At 34.6% G+C, this 14,435-nt stretch overlaps 1 pseudogene; it reads left to right on the forward strand.

Moving 5' to 3' along the window:
- The first annotated feature begins 1,712 nt into the window (after positions 1 to 1,712).
- Positions 1,713 to 14,435, forward strand: part of LOC113112524 (probable lysosomal cobalamin transporter) — a 67,830-nt pseudogene continuing 55,107 nt past the window's right edge.

Genomic DNA, 14,435 nt, shown 5'->3' on the forward strand with positions numbered 1-14,435 from the left:
CAGCCAAGCCATTTAAGGAGATAAAAAATTAATTAGAATGAGCGACAGAAACCAGATTATGTTTGATGAATCTCCATGAAAAGAATAGCCGAGAAATTTTCTGTTAGCACGGTTGGAAAGTCTTAGATAGCTGGTTATAAGCTTATCATTCGGTGTTAGAATGCACGGATAGCGTGTTTGTGCGTGTGTGGATAATTGATAATGTCTGTGCTTCATTTAGAGTAAACTAACATTTATCATTCTGCACTTAATCTACGGTAAAGACACATTCATTGTTCACAGAATGTTAAGTAGTTTTGTCTTGAAACTGATTATAGGAAAATCTTTCTATTATAGATCATGTGTTTGTTTAGACATTGTTTTTGTGTGGTGTGTTTAAAATCCAGATGTATGACAATGATTATGTATTCCTTGACTCCTTTGTTGTAGGCTACTTTAAAAACATACAGTGGAGTCCTGCTTCAGATCACTGTTCACCTTTGGATGACCTCTAGTGAGATCTCCATCTCTGGAACAGCACTGACTCGCTGCCAATCATCTGTGTGGTAACTGAATTCAAAAAGCTGGCACTAAATGGAGGATGTTAATATTAGGTAATTTGTTCTGAGGTGTAAGGGATGGAAATAGTCTTGATTACATTAAGGGTTTAATGGCTCCCAATGTGTCACTCAGTAAAAAGTTGGCAAGCAGGTGCACTTGAAGAATATCTAGCACTTACAGTTTTGTGGTTATCATCAAAGACACTTGGATCATGTATTCATACATGGTGGATTTCAAATAAAGAAAGGGGAAATTAAAATTTAGCAAGTAACATGAATTATTTCAGAGACACTTGGGCTAGATTAAATATGAGAAGAGTGTGGTTGAATAGTTCCAGTCAAAACATTTGCACACTGTCTCATCAGAAGGGCTAAGGGATTTTAAAAGATTAAACTTTAAATCTGAGAAGCGATTTCTTTCTCATGAGGCAAGAATCAAGACAGATGGTCATTTTATTTTTGAAAATCCATCTTCTCCATTTATTTCTTGCATATTCATATTTCTTAAACGCCTGTCAGCTCAAATAATCACTAACAGTATAGGTGGTTGAAATATATAGGTCACTTTTTTTTTATTAAATTGTATTTTTATCAGAATCTTTTTTTTTTTACATTTTATCTTAATCATCTGTTATGATTATTTTATGATTATGTTTTATGTAAATTACCTTGAATTACCATTGTTTATAAAATTTGCTCAATAAAGAACAGGCCTTGCCTCATCATCATAATAATAATTCATTAATAACTCAATATTTATTTATTTTTTTGGTGTATAATTTTATTTTTCCTTTAGGTTTTTATTTTTGGATTTACCCCAGACTTTGGTAGAGTTCACTAAACAATAAATAAAAACAATTCTGGCAACTCTAGAAGGTAATGAAACAAAAATACTAAAATTAACCATTTCAAAAGTTCAAATTCAGTTACAATTTAACAATTGTGTACATTTAGAATTAAAACAGTAAAGAAATAACAATTTAATAAGAATAACATAAATAATAAAATTAAATCTGTCTTAAATCTGACTAATATTTGAAATTAACATTTACAAAGTGCTCTAAAGTGTTTAGTTTATAATACTAAATTATATAATCGAGATATAATTAATTAAAAAAAAAAAAAGAAAAAGAAAAAGGCGCCCGTGTGTAGTGTGACGTCGCCGGTCACATGGCGAGCGTCAGCCGTGTTGCAGGAAGTGAAGCAGTCATGGCGACCCCAGTCGCATTACTCTCCGAATCTGTGCTCGGATGGTCTATTTTCACGATTGTTTTACTGGTGAGATATATGAAGTACCCATTATAACGTGTATTTACTAGTATTACGTTGTTGAACGCGGGATTTCCGCGTGTATTCTGTCACGTATTATCCTGGTCGATGTGTATCTTATCCTGGTACATACAACACATAAGTGAATAGATCTAACTATTATGATTATATACGCCATATCATAAACCTGTTTATGTTTGCAGCTACAGTATATTTGCAGATTTTTACTAAGTTGTCACACTGAACTGTTTTACTAGAAATCGATGTTTCTAAAAATAGACGAATGGAACTGTTTTACTACCTCCTCCAATTTCTATAATATAGTGCAGTTTATATTCAAGTACAAGTATATGTGTTATTAATATTAAAACGATTTTACCTACCATATTTTTAATGTATTATTTAACTGTATGTCCTTAACTGCATGCTTACTATTACTGTTTATGGGTACTATTACTTCATAGTTTTCTTTGTTTGAGGCGACTATCTGTTTGGTGACCAATGGCTGAAGGGGGCAATGTTCAGGAAATTGTATTGTTTTTGCAATACCATTTAGTGGTACAAACACACCGCTCTATTAATTATAATCTGTTTTATTCTACCTGGTCGAGGCGTTTAATTAAAGTGCTGCCAGAGACTTCATTTTCTAATTAAAGTGCATCCTTCTCAAGTTTATCAAGTGCAAAGAGAGCAGTATTTCCTGTTATATAATTGATTCGGTGCATCCTGATTTAAATGCAGAGCGTTGGGTCATTATCTGACCAGCAATTCAAACAAAATCAAATACGCATAGGGTTCTTAATTGATCTTGTCTGAAAACAGCATCTTGTAATCACAAGCTAATTTTAGCTGTGTCCTGAGAGCTTATAAAGGGTTGTGTTTGGAATAGTTTCTTTTTAAAGTTGAACTCTATTAGTGTTTTTTTTTTTTCAATGAAGTACTGTACATAATGCTTTCCAGAGACAGCTGTCTCAGAGGCTTCTAATTCTGTAGGCCTTTTTCTTTGTTCTTAGAGAGGAGCTATTGCCTGCTAGGCCAGAAGTGCAATATTAAATCACATTTTGAGTTATCTAAATAGCACTTGTAAGGCTTGCATGGCCTATAAAGTGAGTTTGTGTTATGGGAAGGCCAGCTGTCTGTTATAACACTCATCGGTTTGACACCAGAGAGATTTAGGCCGGTTAAACCATAAAATCTATGTATGTGAGTTTAATAAATGATAAATAAATGATAAATGTATGCCTAGCTGATGTCCTTACCTGGACTCTGGTCAAACTCTTATGTTAAAAAAAATAATTAAATAATTAATAAACAAACAAATAAATAGTAAATACATCTGAACAAAGACGGAATTGATATTTGTCTACAAAACTTATTTCAAGCATTTAACCATTAGCCTTTAGGCTCAAAAATCATGAGACTAGTGGTATTGTGCATAACATTAATTTAAATGGATTATTTTGATGCATATTGTTCCCTTGTATCTTCAGGTCATCGTTGCTTTCTGCTGGGTCTATATTCGGAAATATCAGAGCCGGCAGGAGAGCGAGGTGATCTCCACCATCACTGCGATATGCGCTCTGGCCATTGCGCTCATCACGTCGGCTCTTCTTCCTGTTGACATCTTCCTAGTGTCCTTCATGAAATACCCCAATGGCACTTACAAGGTAACCAGAATCCTGTACAGAGATGTGGTTTAATGACAACTCTAGCTCTGTAGCTCCATTATCCATGTTCTCATTCATTTTTAATTTAGTTTTATTGTTCAAAACAAAGTAATCATATGAAATGAGAGCTCTGTACAATAAGTGATTTGGATGTCTGGCATGGATGTTATTGCTATTAGTAGTTTATTGTCACCACTTGTGGATACAGTGGCATTTCCTTTCTAAAACCTCCCATTATTCAATCAAATGCAATAAGAAGAGAGTTCAGTACTTCAGATTTGAGTTCACAAACTGAATTGAGCACATCGTTCTTTTACGCTTGAGACTCAAATGATCTAGTGGTTACTATGGCAACTGAATGGCATAATTAATGAACCCACGGCCCCAGCATTCTTCCTTACGGATAATGAATAATTAAGGATAGAATTACCTCCTCTGACATGAGATCTTTAATGAGTGCTTCACTTAGAACTTCTGTGTAACTCGGTTTCTCCTTGCGTACAATGAAAGCACATTATGACCCGAGCCTGTCAAGTTGTAAAATGGAAAAAAGTACCCTCAAAAGTAATTAAGACAACTTTTGCAAGTCTTCTGAAGTCAAACAACAGCTTTATATCAGGCCGACTTTTTCTGTAGCTCTCAAATCTAATTTGCACTTCCACATATTTAAACTTTGGCAACATAATACTTTCGGCAACATATTAGTTCTAATATTGTTGCAATAGCAATTTGGAAATGTGTTCAGATGAGATATTCTAGCTATGATGGATCTCAAAGAATTCTGTAATATGGCTTTATATGGACTTTTTTTTTTTTAAAGATGCATTTTTCAAATCCGAATCACAACAGAGTCTGCCTTTCACTTTCTTCTATAGGAAAAGCACCTCTGCATAATATATTCTCTGAAAGATCCCTCAGAAATTGAAACTCATAAGACTTTACAACATCTTGAGGTTCAAGAAATGTATTGTACACTATTTTACATATACTACCCTATTTTCATTTTTGGGTGAACTGTCCCTTTAATTGGAGAGCAAGGGCCAGAGACTTTTAATTCCAGTGTTTGTATTTGATTACATTACATTACAGCACCGTAAACTTATGGATGCCTTTGCAAAACACATGGAATGTGGAATAGATGTGGGCCAGACATGAGGTTATTTCCATTGTTTAACAGTCAAACATGTTTTGACTATCAACAGTTGTCCGCCGAAAGGGTTGATCTAAAAATAAATACATACACACCGGCAGTATATTCACCAGGCAGTGTAAATCACTGCTCAAGTGTTTGTAATGTTCAGAATAAATTGAGATTGACAGACAGTGCTGGCCTGGTTTTCATTTGAGATAATGAGCAGCCCTAGGATTGTTAAAAAAAGGTCAGGACCAGATATTACTTTATCAGAATTAGACGAGATTCATTACTGGTTTCATTTCGTTAATGGGAAGTTGAGGGTTTTGAAGTGTTCTGAAGAAGACGGACTTGCTTGTTCATATCAGAGATCATCAGACTAGGCGGAGGAGGTTAACCTAAAGAGATTCTCAGTGACTCTATCGGGTTAATCAAGATCTCTGGTGAAGCGGCTGATCTTTCTGTAACACACTTCCTCAAAACATTTGATCTTTCAATCTTGAGTCATAGAGTGCTGTTGTCTAATGTATTGAAAATATCAGCACTATACAGTACACAGAGGTTTTATTATCACGTAAATTGGAATGAAGCATTTCAATCTTTTTCATTCATTATAGTCTGAAAAGTCCATTCAGGAAAAACTTGATGGTTCTTGATAATATGAAGATGTGCAATGCCTAGGATAAAGCCTAGGATTCTATTTATGTACAGTATAGACTTTCCCAGGGTTGACTATTTCAAGTTTTAAAATTTGTGTCTTAAGTTGCTGTGGTATATTTTGAGCAATAGCCAAAAAACAAAAAAAAAAAAAAAAAAAAACATTGTATTGGTCAGATTTTTCTTTTATGCAAAAAAAACATTAGCATACTAAGTAAAGATAATGTTCCATGAAGAATTTTTTTTTTTTTTGTACATTTCCTACCATAAATATATCAAAACTTAATTTTTGATTAGTAATATGCATTGCTAAGAATTCATTTGGACAACTTTAAAGGTGTTTTTCTCAGTATTTAGATTTTTTTGCACCCTCAGATTCCAGATTTTCAAATAGTTCTATCTCGGCCAAATATTGTGCGATCCTAATAAACAATACATATATCAATACATCAGATGATGTATAAATCTAAATTTTTGTGATTTGCGTTTACTAAGGTGAACTATTGCTTACATAGAGTTTTACAAGGATTAAACTTCATTTGTGTAACGAACATAAATAATATCTCAAATTGTGTGGGTTGTTGAGTAGGGTTGTTTTTATTGATCGAAGTGATCAACAGATTTACATAGAAGTATGGAGTTAGAATTGTTGCATATTAGATAATTCAATCGATTTTGAGTCACGTATAAATGTCACAAATATTAAATAAATTCACAAAAATATTTATTTAATATATACAGGAGTTTCACAAATTAACAAATAAATACAAGATTTTCAAATAAAAAAGTATCCTCAGATATTCACAGTTGTTACAACAGGAAATTTCCCATTCATTTTTTGTGAAACTCCTTTAATATATATTTGTGGATTTCATTCTTTATTTGTTGAATGTGTTTAACTTTGGTGAATCTCTTTACATTTATTTGCGGCTCACAGTCTATTTATATTCTATAAAATAAGCAAACATTCTGCCCCCATACCTGAGCTATGAAGGCCCAAGAATATCCCAGAAATGTGAAGTTTTGCTGTCGACTTGTATAAGACTCATTTGCCCTTGTTACAGAGTGTAGAAAGGTATTTATTCTAACTGTTCTAGGAAGCTTACAGCAGATTCTGATGAAAAACGCTCACCCAAATGGGTGGGAAAATGTCGCTTGATAATCGTTCTGAAGCCGCTGTGATTCACGTCGCATAATAAATCAGGCAGACAGGTGCTTTTTGTTGTAGGAGGTTGAGATGGAAGGAGCCATCAAGTCTTGGATAAACATGTAAGATTATGGCAGCGATCTCCTTGGCTCCGGCCTTCCGGTAATCCGTTTTTCTGATGTGACGATCAAATGTATCTCTCCTCCAGTCGAGTAAGCTGGCTTAATGGGCAGAGGAACCTTCCCGACTAAACATCTTCTTAATGCAGCCTGTGCACGTAGGACTCTGTAGGTTTATTTCTGTTTCTCTGCCCTAAAGAGATTACAGCAATGATTGACAGGCCTGGGTTTGGCTAATGAGGATGCAGTCTCTCTGCTAAACTTGTAGCAGTGCTAGAGTTTTCTTGATAAATTGTTGTTAAATCAGGCTTGTTTTATTCTACAGATCTTTGTTATTCTGTAGGTGTTCTTTGGAAACCCACAAAGCTGATCTGCTTACACTAGGAGACAGATTTGTGGCACCTACAGAGGCCTCAAGAAATATTTGGACGCTTAAAAAATGTCAGTTTTGTTTACTGTGTTGTAGTGAGATCCTGTCCTCTCCAGTCCACCCCCATCCCTTATTTTTTAAATAGCCAGTATGCATACTGGACTTAACATTTATTTTAAAGGCTTTATTGTAAATAAATAAGATTTGATATAAAATAAGATTGTAAATAATTAAGATAGAAGTGTATTTATTTATTCTGCAAGGATGCATTAAATTGATCAAAAAATTACAATAAAAATATTTTTTATGACAAAAAAAAAAATATATATATATAAAAATGCTGTTTTTGGAACTTTCAATTCATCAAAAAATCCTGAAATAGTGTTTATTTTGTATCATAGTGATATTTCACAAAATTACTGTTTTTACTGTATTTTTTTTAATCAAATGAATTCAGCCTTGTGTAAAAGACTTCAAAAACATGTAAAGCTCTTATATAAATAAGCACATATACTACCTTACATTGTATTTATTTATTTTAGATATTAACAGAAATGCCATGAGGAGCAAAAATAATAATTCCATTTTAAGAGTGCCCATGGTTGTGGACAACTTGGAATATCAGGGAAGTTTAAAATTGTTAATTACATGGAAACTGGAAAATTAATCAAATCTTAAAAAATGTTAGCTATTACAGCTAAAAATTTCTCTTTGCGAGTTTGATATGAAAGGATTCTCCAATAATCACAGGTAATTGGCAATTTCATTGAAATTCATAGGTCAACATATATTTGTGAAATATCTGATTATCTCTGGACCTTGTTAGATTCATAAAGGCTGACAGCAAGTATCCAACAATGGAATTATGTTTTTCTAGTGCTGGTGTAGCAATTATGGGTTTGCTCTTTTGGCATGATGAAACGGTGAGTTATGAATGTGCGATGGAGTTCATCGAGACCGAGAGAAAGGAAGAGAGAGAGTGATTTACTGCGGCAAGGCAGACAGCAATTCTCTGGCATTTGGATCTACTCCGAGAACCTGTGAGTCATCAAAGTGTCAGGTCACGTTTTTGATGGGATTTTTGACACACTGGGAATAAAAAACACACTGCACCTGGAGAGCCACTTCTTTGTATCACCACTGTCCCATGGCACCATTTGAAGTCCTGTCATAAAAATCATGTTTTACCTCACTGTATAAAACAGAATATTTGTTGGCCATGTTTTATCCTTACATGAGATACAAATCCTGCATATTATATTGTATTGCACTGTGTATCTTATATATATTAACATATTAATGCAGTATTAGTCATTTACAATATTGAATTAATCATGCCACCTGATATTCATAAAACACCTGTTTAATGATATGGCAATAAAGAACAATTTATTGATAAAAAAAGTGCTTTTTATGTCTGCCACAGTAATGTTTTCAATGATATAAAATTATAAAATGATCATAAGCTTATATATATATGTGTGTGTGTATGTGTGTGTGTATATATATATATATGTGTGTGTGTGTGTATATATATGTTTATATGTATATGTATACATGTATATGTGAGTTTATGTTAATTTTATATATTATTAATTAATGTTATTTATTATTGTGTGCTAAATGAATCAACAGTGATGTGATTAATTTGATTAAAATATTTTTATTACTCAATTGACAGCCCTATAATCTAAAATATATTAAAGAAATATCATGATTTGTCTGTCATATTTTTCAGACATTGTTTTTTTTTTTTTTTTTGTGAATCCAGGAATGGGCAGCAAGCAATGAGACCAGGCAGCAGATCGAAGACACTGTTTTGTACGGCTACTACAGTAAGTACCAAATGACACTGTTTTGGTGCAGTAAATAAAATGTTCTTACCTTGCATTTTAGAAAATGTTCCATTCATATTCCTTCATCATCGGCCCTTATTGTTTGAGTTTCATTGTGGGAGGCAGCACAGTCCAGTCCGCAGCTCATCGTTAATGTCCATTCACTCGGGTTATAAATTATGGTGCGTGCACAATATGACATTGGCCTACAAAAAGCTGGCAGTTCAGTCGCAGGATGATTTTATTTGTGTGGAACCGTCTTGGTCAAATTGAGCTAAAATGAGTGCAGTTTTCGGCTGAATAAATCTCTTGTCTACGTGTATTTAAAAAAAACAAAACAAATTAGTACGTGACCTTCTCCTTGAACAAGGTCGGAAGGGCTCATAAACATGGTTGAACTCAGCTTTTTGGAACTGCATCCTCTCTTTATGACTTCATAGCATTAAACATGTCTCAGTGAAAGCATGCACGCTTTAACAGAGTCCTCCATTGCTTCCACTTTAAATTATATTTTTTAGTAATGCTGGAACAAGGTAACATAAAATTAAGTTTTGACACAGTTGCTTGATTATTATTAGAGTTTGCAAACAGATGCTGCGTGGAACAGGCCGTCAGTAGTAGAGCTGCGTGGCATCTGTTGAGCAGCGCCAAATGTACTAGCCAATCAAAACCCCTCTCTTCCACAGTCAGAAAAGCATCAGAAGATTAACAGTGACTGCAGGTAGACACGTCGCAAATCCCCTGTCCAGCTGTCGGCCCCGGTTCTCCAAGAACAAAACAAAATATGATTTTATGCTCCAAATTGATTCGATGAAGTCTATAAGATATTCTTTGACAACCAAACTTTTGTGATTTGTGGCAGATCATAATGCAGGGAAAATATGCTGTTTGTAGATAACGTGAAGCATTTACATGCAGTGCATTTACTGCAGCATTTCAGAGGGAAATAGAATATTCAGTGTGAAAGTACAAATTATTAATGGCATAAAAAAAGTATATTATGAATGGTACTTATTTAGGTTTAAGGCTCATACTTAGGAGCCCTATCCATAAGAATTAGGATTGATGTTTGACTCGGCCTGTATATTTATGTTAAAAACATCTCAAATTATTTGACTTTATGAGTAGTGGTGTGGTGTTCCTTCTCTAGGTGTTTTTCTTGAGACTTGACTTGGTCCGATAAGCAATCAGAACCACACAATCAATGTTCAATTAATTCTTTAGTAACTGCATAGTAACTACCTTTTCCTTTTCTAGTTGTTTAAAGGGATGGTTCTGTTATTTTTACTCACCTTCATGTTGTTCCAAATATGTGTGACTTTCTTTCTTTTGCAGATTTAAAAAAATATATATATTTGTTGATACCACAGACTTGAAAACATTCTTCAAAATATGTTGTTTTGTGTTCCTCCGAAGAAAGAAAGTCACTGTACTTTTAAAATAATGTGTTTCATAAGCACGACCTTGGTGATGTCAGGAAAACAGAAAAGTGAGATGCAGAGAAAAGTAGTATTTTTAAGAAAGTCATTAAGAATAAAAAAACATCAATTTTTGTTTCTTTCAGAACACGTTTCTTTCAGAACACAATGAGACAAGGGGCATTCATTAAGAATGCATCCTTGGGCCGAAACCGTTTTACTTTAGTGGTTTAAAATGACCTGAGCACAGAGAAGCTGGAAACATAACCATGTCTCTTGTGCAAAAATCTTCACTACAATGCATTGATTATAAAATGTAAAGTTTCTGAAGATCAATTAAATAATTAATATAAAACAAAGTAATTTCCTGCTGGTGGTATATTGTTTTTTTTTTTTTTTAAATCCATAAAACAGAGAGATGTGATTCTACAGTGAGATTATGAATTCCAAAATGAAAGTTGATAAACTGTGCTTTCTAAAGACAAATTCCACAGACAAATTCCTCAGACTCTATTTTTAAACGCACGACTTCCACATCTCGTGTTGTTTGACACTATTCTTATGATGTTCTCCTCATGCTTTCTTGTTTCTTGTGTCGCATCCCTACTTTTGTTTTTTTCACAAAAAAGTCTGATTGCTTTATTTCTGGGTTTTCTGGAAGATCAGGGGTTGTACCATGCTGACTCTGCTCAAAGAGATACCGGGGATGCTGCATGTGTACTTCTAGAAGAAAATGAAATTTGAAAAGAAACGCCATCCTGTTGTGTCGGGTGGTCCTCTGTTGAGGCATCATGCGTGGAGGTGGGATAGAGTGATGAAAAATGAGATACGGGGGACTTTGAGTTTCTTAAGAAGATTGAGGATGGGGAGAGACGGCCGTCTGATGACGTGTGTGATTATGACTAACACAGCCTCAGCTGCAGAACGATCTGTTCACTAGAAAAATGGATATAGGGTGCAAATACGTAGGCGTTGGCTTTGAAGACCTTTGTGTGGAGAGGGTTTGAGTAGATGAGTTATGCCTGTGAATAGGTGCTGTATATGTCTGAGTCATTCATGGAACAGGTGTTGGAACAGGGAACGTTTCTGTAAGATGTATTCTTAAATATTTTTATCTAAAACACATAAAAACAATATCTTTAAGTTCTTCTAAATTGGTTTGTCCAATCTTAAGATAAGAATAAAAAAGACATCAATATGAAAATACATCAATATGCGGAAAAAATGATGAATATGGAATTCTTGATGAGTTCTATCAGCCAAATGTCATCTCTTGAACATGGCTCGTGGAAACTTGTCATTTCTGTTTAATGATCCTATTTATGACAGTTCAGTATTTCTATATTTTCAGGTAAATATGCGGTGTGATGGAGGAAGCCAGCATTCACTGGCAGATAAATAATCTAATATTAAAAATAATAATTTAAGTAATTTTTCTTTAATAATTACATTTTCTTTATAACTGTATACACACACACGTACATGTACAAAATAGTAATATATAGTTAATATATAGTTTTCTTTGGTTTTCTATATATGTATGTATATATAACAAAACATATTAAACAAATTGAATTAAAAAAATATATTAAATATACTAAACAGTATTAAATAATTATTATTCACACTTAAACATGAATAGGGAAAATCATTTACAGTTTTGCTATTTTTCTTTCCATATGCTCCTTAAAAAAATAAAAATAAATAAAATAATAAGTCTGAAATACATTTTGAATTTATATGTTTAAGCCTTGTATAGTACACAATAGCCAGTTTTGCACTTTGTTAAATGTGGACACAAATGGTATTTCTTGCATGGAGTGACTTGTGTGCGCTTTTCAGTTTCCTTCTTTTTATTTCCAGCATGCTACAGTCATCGGGAACACGGGTTTATTCGGCAGTGATTTAATGTTTGCTTTTGTATTCCTGATGACAAATGTTTGACTTTCTTTTCGTTTGCTCTCGAGCTCATCCCGTTGTGCTCATGGGGATGGACAGAGAGAAGAACAAATGTCTCATCCAGAAAAACGCAAGCCAAGCAGGAGGAGGAATAAGAAGGAATTTTAATCAATTGCAAAAGTGTGGTGTCAACACCTCTCAAGAGCTCATCCGAGGAAAAGTGCTTTTGTTCTCGGAAAAAGATGCGGCACGCTGCTTTTCCACCATCCACCATTAACACTCAACCATCTGAGCATTGGGTATTTGCATTAAAATCACCTGCTGCAGTGAAATCTAACGGTAATTAATAGATTGTCCTGAATCAATAGCAGTATTGTGCAAGCTGCTCCCGCAGTCTCTTGCTCTCAGGTCATTATACTGCGATTAACGTATGTAGATTGTTTTCACCACAGACAGAACTGCAGTGCCTTCAAACTGAATCATCCTGCTGCTTTTTTTCCTTCCTCTTGGTGGCATTTTCGTTCTGCTGCAGTTCTTGAATTAGTCGCATTGATTGCGCCTCCTCCCCATCTCTGCATCATGTGCAGAAGAGAGTTCCCAGCAGCCTGTAGGTGGAGATCAAGCTCCATCTATCACAGCAAAGCCGAATCCAATACATTTGAGGAGACTGGCAGGTCAGAGCCTCAAAGGCTTCTTTACAAAGCAGAATCTGAGATCCCTGTCCGCCCATGTCTGTGCAAACGGAATAATTACAGCCCTAACTTTATCCCTCCCTAGTGTGTGGCGATCACCACAAACTTGTCCTAAAGGAGGAAGAGATTGCTTTCTTCTGAAACAGTTGGGCTCTACAGACTTGATTGTAATTGTTTTATTGCAGTGTGATCCCTTTGTCAAACTTGCTAATCAAGCATGATGTCAGGTGCAGAAAAATTCTGTGTTTAATTAGAGGAGTCGAATACGAATTCCAACATGAATCCCTCTCAACATCCAATGACCTGCTCAACAGCCCCTTCAAGAGTTTTTTGCTTGTTACAGCTGCTCAGTTTTAATCAAACGCTGCAGTGCTGTGTCATGTGTTGAGCAGAAGATGGGTTTGTGCTTTTGTGTATGACAACACTTTACATTGTAATCGTGTGACAGCTTTCAAACCCTGAAACATATGAACTTCATAAATCCTAGAAAAATTACACATTTCCATGCATGTTTGCAGACAGCCATACATTTTAATTTTTATATATATATATATATATATATATATATATATATATATATATATATATATAATGAAGCCTAGTATTTTTAGAGTATCTCTTGGCATTTTAGTTATGTTATAATTATATAGTAAATGTTTTATAAAATAAAAATAATAAAAAATTATAATTACAACAATAATGCATATTTATAGGTTATATTTTTATTTTTATTTATTTTTATATTTATATTTATGTATAAACCTGCGATAGATAGATAAATAGTAAATATTGTAATTATATAATAATCATATTATTAATGATAATACATATTTGTATTTATATAGACACCTGCTCTTGTGTGAATTGAACACTTTAACTTTTTTTTTTTTTGCACTATTAAGAAAGAACTCTGCACAGTTGTTCGTAAATGAGACCCTGTATGAGCATAAATGTGTTTTTTGGCTTGCTCTCTGTTCTTCGTGCATGTTTCAGCACGATCACTAATGGAAAGTGCAAGTCGCTGGTGGCGCCCAACAGCAGCGAGCACTGACAGATTGTGCATTTATTGAAGTGGGCAGCTGTGCATGGCGCAAGGTCCTTGAACCTGCTGAGATGAGAGCTCAGGCCAAAGCATACACAGGAAGGATTCAAATGTCGCCCCGCTCTGCCTGCCATTAATGCCCGGCCCAATTTCTGAGAGGCACATCATAGTGCATGTGCCTCGTGGCAGGGATTTTGATGATTGGGAGTGGGATGGTAAACCCAGATGGATTGCAGCTGAAGCCCCCATCCAAGACATCCCTGGAGATAAACCTCTTAGGTTATGCAATTAAAGGAAAAATATGTATTTGTTCAGATGGCCTTGGGCCAAGTCCTCGGGCAGCATTTCTATTTAATGTAGTGTTCTTTAGAGTGGACAGCCTCTACCTTAAGGTTTGGCTACACAATACAAGGTTAAATGGAAAAGCATCCCTAAAAGTCCCTAGATACATCCGGTATCTTGATCTTAAAGGCTTCCTATCATCCAGCCAGGAGTCTGCTAGCAAGCCACGGGTTTTTTTTTAAATGTCAAGACTACTTAACAACTGAAAGCTTTTCCTCCATTTTAACTTGAAGGTTTTTGAACTTTCATACACGGATACCAGAAATGCTTTTGAGTCTGAAAGATAATCAGATCCAACTGTTGAGGA

This window comes from Carassius auratus, chromosome 13, assembly GCF_003368295.1.
Source record: "Carassius auratus strain Wakin chromosome 13, ASM336829v1, whole genome shotgun sequence".
Taxonomy (NCBI): domain Eukaryota; kingdom Metazoa; phylum Chordata; class Actinopteri; order Cypriniformes; family Cyprinidae; genus Carassius; species Carassius auratus.